The sequence below is a fragment of the Mus musculus genome, chromosome 8 (genome assembly GCF_000001635.26).
Source record: "Mus musculus strain C57BL/6J chromosome 8, GRCm38.p6 C57BL/6J".
NCBI lineage: Eukaryota > Metazoa > Chordata > Mammalia > Rodentia > Muridae > Mus > Mus musculus.
Window position 1 is genome coordinate 89,666,750 of NC_000074.6, and position 7,244 is coordinate 89,673,993.

Sequence of the window (7,244 nt, forward strand, 5' to 3'; positions counted from 1 at the left end):
TGCCCACATCCTTCTATTTTTCTTCTTTTTCATCACCTCTTACTTGCTCCTCTTAGTGGTTCCTGGGTCTCTTGAGTGTCTGGGGTCATTTCAGGCATGATCTCAGAGTGTTATATCTTACTTGTGCATATGGTGCTGGGTAGGAGTCTTCTCAAGCATGTTCCACACCCCTGGAGATGGCAGACTGGAGTCCATCTCAGGCTAGCTCCCGGTTAGTCATTCCAGGCTCACTCCTCTCCTGACCCACCTGAGTGGCCTATCTGTCTTGGGCTCACTTCTGTCTGGGGCCCTTTATCCTAGGCAGGGTTCTTGGGAGCCTATGGAGCCTGGGAGCCACAGGAGTGGTGGTCATCTCGAGCTACCTTCCTGTCCAGGTCCCCTGAAGCAAGACTAGTGGTGGTCTCAGGCTCAGTCTTTGCAGTGAATGTTAGGCTAGTAGTTGTTCAGATGTACTTAGGGCAGAATGATGAGTATAGACAGAACCCCTCTCCTCTCTGCTCCCCATGGACGCATATGTGACACAGTAGTCACATCTACAGCACCTTAAAGGGCAAGCAAGATGGCTTTTGATTCAAATTTTGACCCCAGAAAATACTAGAGCTAAGACCACCTGTGTGAAGATAAGGTATAGCCACTTCAAGATGATGAGAATTTCAGGTTACTTAAGCAACAGCAGCAGCCTTGGTAGGTGGTCTTGGATAAAAATTGTGGTACACCTGCCCCAGAACTGCCAATTTGGAGAGCAAAGACTGTTTGGTGTGTGCCATTTGGGCCTATCCAGGCGAGGCTGCCTCTTGCCTCTGCTGCTGGTCTTCAGCCTCAGGACCATGGAAGTTGCTTGAAGTCAGTGAAAATAAATGCTTTGTTTGATTTTCTTTCTACTAGCCAAACCCAGGGCTTCTGTACCCTGAGTTTCAGTTCTTTCAAATAAAATTTGAGCAAAAAATATTACACCCCTCCACCATAAAGAGCTTTATTTTTCTCTGCCTTTAAAATTATGTTCCAACTACAGTGTTTGGTCCTCACTCATTTGGGGTGTGTATGCTAGTACATTGCCCATTTGGCTCCCCGCTCCATACCACATCATTCCAGCTCATAGACCTGGGAACAGGCTGGATGCCCCCCTTACTTTATTCATGGTCTGAAATGTTAGTGATTTCTCCTTAAGCTGAAGGTTAAGGTGACTTTTCCTGGTGTTTTCCTTTCCTGATTCTAGGAGGTGCAAGATAAAGCAGGCTTCCAGCTGCCTGCCTGTATGTCCTGTCTGAGACAGAAGCTGGTTGCTGGCTCTGTTCTTAATAGCAGAGGTTTGAACATGATTTTGATGATCAACTCCTCAGGGTTCAGGCTCATTCCTCACCATGTTTTCTGGGAATCCAGAGACTGGACAGGAAGTTCTGGAGAGTTCTAGTGATGATGTATTCTGGGTTCTGCATGGAGGGTAGGGATAAGCTATCTTCTACTACTTTGCACCAGAACTGTCTGGTTAGGTTAATAAAGATGTGTTTGTCAGTCATTTGACTGATGTGATATGCAATCAGAGGCTGCATGGTTTTGTTTTATCCTTGAAGCTGTGATTAGAGTTGCATCTCCTGTCTCTTGCTCTCTGTCCAGTTGAAGCCTAGATCACACCTGCTAGGAACACCTTGGAGGCAGTAGGGATGAACAGTGGACCATGGTGCACCAACCAACTCTCTTTCATTGCCTCATTCTACTCTAGGCTGGGCCATTTCAGTATGATGTTTAGCCCCTTCTTAAATTTCACATTCCTGGGTTGTATGAACACTGGTTTAAAAAAAAAATCATGGCTGGGTGGTGGTGGTACACACCTTTAATCCCAGTACTTGGGAGGCAGAGGCAGGTGGATTTCTGAGTTCCAGGCCAGCCTGGTCTACAGTGTGAGTTCCAGGACAGCCAGGGCTATACGGAGAAACCCTGTCTTGAAACAAAACAAAACAAAACAAACAAGCAAAAAATCATAGGCTTTAATGGATTTGGAGGGTGGCAGAGAAGGTATTATATTACCATTAACACACTTATAATGAACAGTAGGATCTCACCGTTTAGGCTTGGTTGGCCAGGAACTATGTAGAGCAGGCTGGCCTTGAACTTGTAATGATCCATTTACTTCTCATCCCTGAGTATCGGGATTTCACAGTACCTGGCCCTCGGTCCTATGAATCCTATGTGTCTTATACTAACCCATCTTTTTCTCTGATTACTTCACACACACCATGTTACAGGCTTCTAAGACTCTTTGCTTCCATTTCAGAAGCTCAAGGAAGACCTTCTGGCAGTATATAGGTATTTGCCTTTTGCTAAGTAGTTTTAACAAGTAGATTCAGTAATCTCCTGTAAGGGTGGTTCCCTAATTGGTTCTTGATCCATCAATAAAGGTACTAATGGTCACTGAGCTGGGTAGGATAGGCAGGACTTCTGGGTCCCCACAGAAAAGATAGCAGATGCAGAAGGGAGAGGAAAGGTGATTTTGCCACGCTTCCGATGGAGAAAAGCCAACCAGACATGAGAGATCTCGGGCGAAGTGGTCATAGGCCAGTTCTTCAGGCAGGAGGTTGGGATGTTGAACAAGGATTGAAGGTGGCCAAGCAACTGAGTTGAGGACAGAACTAAGAGTATTGGTGAGGACATGTTAGCCATGGGACATTAATAATGCCCAACAATTAAGCCAATAAGACGAGTTAAAATTGAGTAATGCATATGTCTGTGTTTTTCATCTGCAGATCCAGTATTCTGTGGGTGGGGGCTGGTAGCACAGTCCACTCAGGGCTTAAGGCAGGGTAGCAAAAGCTACATGCTACACTCTCCTATGAAGGAAGTCTGTCCAAACAATTTCAGGATGCAAAATTGTTAACCTGTCAAGGATATGACATAGCTGGAGTGATTCACAGGGGTCGAGAGAGATTGAAAACACTAGGTCAGATTCTAGGTGAGCTTGAAACCAGGCTTCTATTGACCAGCCTGGATTTACAGGTACAGCCCCTGACATCTCTTTGACCCACTTCTTGCCCCTCTTCTCTGGTTCCTGATGTCACACATTCTGTACTGTCCCTACTTCTGGATTCCCAGAGCACTCTTTTCCAGGCTGTTCCTGAGCTGGCTTGTCCTCATTCTTCAAGTCTCAGTGGCAGGCTCTCTTCCCCAGTAAGGTCTCCCTGATTGTCAATAGTCAGCTCCATCCTCCATCACCTGGAAGCCATCTGTCTACTGTCACCTATTGTTCTCAGACTGAAAACACATGTCTGCCTACTTGTTCTAGCCCTGTCCTCCCATTAAGAATACAAACATGCTGAGCTCAAGAGGTCCAGAAGCCTAGTCCAGAGCCCTATCCTTACCCCATTAGACAGAATTTTGGAGATTAGATGCTGAAGATACATGGTAAAGAGTGAGCAGATATAAAGAAGAGGTAACCTGGTAAAGTTCGTTTTCTTCTCTATGCATGTGTGCATGCCCTAGAGACATACATCTTCTCTTTCATCCACCATCTTTTTTTTGACCATCTCAAAGTCTCCTTCCTGCTGTCTTCCCCCAGAGATGCCTGCTATCCTGCCCTCTATTCTGTACCAAAGAATCGCCTCCCCTTGAATTTCTAGATACACACTATAGATTATGCATTGTGTGTCCTTCTTTACTCTGTACCACGTCTGGAGAGTCACCCCTTACTGTAACTGTGCTGGATGTTCAAGATGGCTCAACATTCTATGACTTTGCTACATTTCCTTCATTCAGCTGTTGGTTTCTATGCTTCCTTTCTAGTTATGGGTCAGTCTGCCTATGGTTGCCACAAACGTTCTCACACACATATTTAGTGAGCATGTATACTCAGTACTTGTGTGCATATTCTTAGAATCGAAATTGCTGAGTCAAAAATGGAGCCTGGGTTTGAGTGTAGTGCATATTATTAAACATTCCCAACCAGAAGTATGTAATGCTCCAGTGTTTGCACTGGAAGCCTCATCAGGCTAGGATGTCATGGGCTTTGAAGATGAAGGTAAGAACTCTACAATAGGCTATCCACTCTGTAGAGTCTTATGGTAGAGCATGCATATAGAGCATACCAGAGTGGTGGCCTACAGCTCTGGCTTAGAGCACTGTGCAGTCATGACTCCCACCTGCTCCCTCCCACCATTTGACTTTTAGATAGCTAGGCAAGCCCATGGAGAGGGAATACAATCACTGAAGACTTCATCTGTGTCGTGAGGGCGAAACCCATCATTATGAAAACATTAACCTCCCCTCTCCTGGGCAGAAATAGCTCTCTCTGTCAAGGGATGCCTTACTTCAAGAACCCCATGGTTTCGAAGAATTTGCAATGTTCCAATGAGCCACCTACCTCCATTTGTCTGTGTCATACAAGGGCTTTTATATTCTCCAACCTGTGGTCTTGTGACCTACATCTTCAAGTACTCAATAGAAAGTGTCCCATACCAGACACAGTTTCCATCCCACTTTCCACATACAAAAAGAGATGGTTCCAAGACATCTGGAAGCTCTCCTTGCTTTCTATATAATCCAGATAGGAAGAAACAGGACCTGCCTCTTTTGCTTTAATTTTCTAAGAAATTAAATTTTCTCTCAAAGATGGAGAAAGGTCATCAAATTAAGTTTCTTGGGAGTAAGTGAGGAGCTCAATTTTTAAACAACAAAAAAATTTCAGATTGGATCTTTGCACCTTATTGAACATGAAGGACTTTTATGACAGTGACTTGCCATTTTCCTCTGGGTCTACTCTTTGCCAAGTTTTGCATCTCTCCTCCCTACATGGTGTGGGATATCACTACAGTTCCTCATGAGCCTGGGTTAGCTGTTAAAGGGATGAAGGCACAAGAATATACTAGACAAGTTACTAGTACCATAAGGGAGTTATTTTTAACCCTGGGGTGTATCCTAGGCCTTCGTGAAAGCTAAGCTCATGTTCTACCACTGACCCACTCCAGAGAGGAGCGGCATTGGTGGTTCCACAGCCTTTAGATGTCACTCAGATGGCAACAACAATTCAATGTGGAGACAACAGGAAGGGCTGTCTTGAACCATATGGAATGAGATTTCATTGGTTTTTATCTGTCATGGTTTCTTAGCCTGAGACTGAGTCTACATTATGGATACAGTTCTGGTTTACCCTCTCTCCTACCATTTAAACATGTAAATATGTTCTTGATTGTTTTATGTGAGCCTCTAAATTGCCACAGCCTCAATATAGGGTCTCTCTCAAAGAAGTTCTAATAAGCAACAGAGGCTGCGTCAGTCTTCATGTTGGGGAGAATTGGCCATGGATTTTCTTAGGAGGTAGCAATCGGCAGTGTGCATTTAATGGACTCACTGTCCTGCAGTTAGTGGTCAGGAATTAAGCAGTAACTTACAGGTGAAAGGAGCCTGGTGTCACATGAAGACTCCACAGAATTGCTGAGTGGAAGTGGGGGCTTTGGGAAAGTCCAGGTGCCATTCTTCATATTACAAGGTAGCTTCTCACTCAACCACTCACAAGTAAACTGCTCTCTAGGCAGAGAGTAGGACCACAGAAGGGCAGGGAACACCTCCAAACTATAGTTCCTGTGTGTACTGGAGAGACTTCCTGCACATGTCTGTGAGGAGGGAGGGGAGGAAAGGAAATCAGATGGAAAGGGAAGGAGAAGAAGGAGGTGGGAGGGAAAAAGACATGAAGAACAGCTCACCTGATAGGCATTATTTATTATTATTATTATTATTATTATTAAACAAATCACCTTTGAAATCTAAGAAGGTCCCATGTAAGTGTTTCTATTAGGGACTGAATAACCATCATCTCCATCACCTCACTTCCTGTTTGGTGCTTAGTGGAATGTTTGGCATGGGGAGGCATTCGGCAGTGCTATGAAACCAATGGGCAGATGAGGAAAATGGCTGAAGAAGAGGTTGTACTGACAGTCAGGTTTCTCTTTCTTGTTACAAAACCTACTCACAGATCCCCCATGAACGTCCCAGTCTGAGAGCAATTCATTTCTCCTGAGAGTCTGAATTGGTGGTGTGCCTAAAACAGTGAGCAGAGGGGTTGGGTAAATAAGTCTCAATCTGGGCCGCACTGAAATGTCTCAGCAGCCATTCTATCTCAGGACGGAGAATCCACACTTCCCCTGGCAATGCAACCAGCGCTTGTGCCAGGCTTTTGCCTGGCATCTTCAATGAAGCATGATTCTTTTCATCTTTTAGCTCCCGTTCACATGTCCTTACAATCAACTTAAAATGGCTAGCATGGGGATTTCATTAAATAAGCCAACTTCTTAAAATTGTTTTGAGATACAGCCCCGGATTCCTTTGGTGTATTTGTTAAACTCAAAGGCAATATTCTTTGGCTTCTGTCAAGCTCATGACTCCAGTGCTTTGGGGATTCCAAGAGAGAAAAACCATATGGACAGTCAAGCAGAGGCCCCACTTTGCCCTAGAATACCTGGGGATGTGTGGGAGAATGGGCAGGTGACAAATCCTTGCCAAATATTGAGTGAATTCATTCACTTTTAGGAGTGGAGTGGTTTGTGATGGAAGATACAAAGTCGTCCTGTAATGATAATTTTGGAACTTTGGTTTCTTAAATAACAATAACAACAACAATAACAACAACAACAACAACAACATAAGAATATTGTAAGAAAGTGTTTTTGTTTTAATACCTGGTGTGGGAAATTGGGCTTCTTCAGGCTGTCCTCAGCAGCTGCCTTTGATTTGCCTCGTGCTCTACCAGAGGCATGGTTTTGCCAGTTGCAGATAGTTTCTGCGACGGTGTGATATTTGGAACTCTGGGAACTTTTCAGAGGATATATAAATGCTACAGTCCTGATAGGTGGATGTGGTTGTTGCTCAGGGAGTTTGGTTGCAGTTTCTTAGTAGTTGTGCTCAAAGAAGAAAGAGATTAGATTCAGATCTCTCTCTCCCTCTCCCTCCCTCCCTCACCCCCCTCTCTCTCTTCCTCCCTCCATTTCTCCCTCCCTCCCTCCCTCCCTCCCTCCCTCTATCTTTTCTTTCCTATCTAGTGATAGGGGCTATAAAGCGTGGAATAAAGAATAGCCCACAAAGCAGCTAAGACCTGCTACATTTCCCTTAATTCAACTTCTGTGTGGAATTCTGAAGACACAGGCCTCCTCAATCTTTTCTTTCCTAAATGTGTTTGTCCTGACAGATAATTTCCAGAGTTACCCCAGATTCTAGGCAGTCCTTACCCAGTTCATTTATCACCGAAGAGTCTTGCTTAAGGA

General features: G+C 44.5%; 1 non-coding gene across 1 annotated transcript; it reads right to left on the reverse strand.

Moving 5' to 3' along the window:
* Positions 1-423: 423 nt before the first annotated feature.
* Positions 424-555, reverse strand: Gm24212. Its single transcript, XR_003947714.1, has one exon. It is a non-coding gene; the product is annotated as a small nucleolar RNA SNORA17 (small nucleolar RNA).
* Positions 556-7,244: the final 6,689 nt, after the last annotated feature.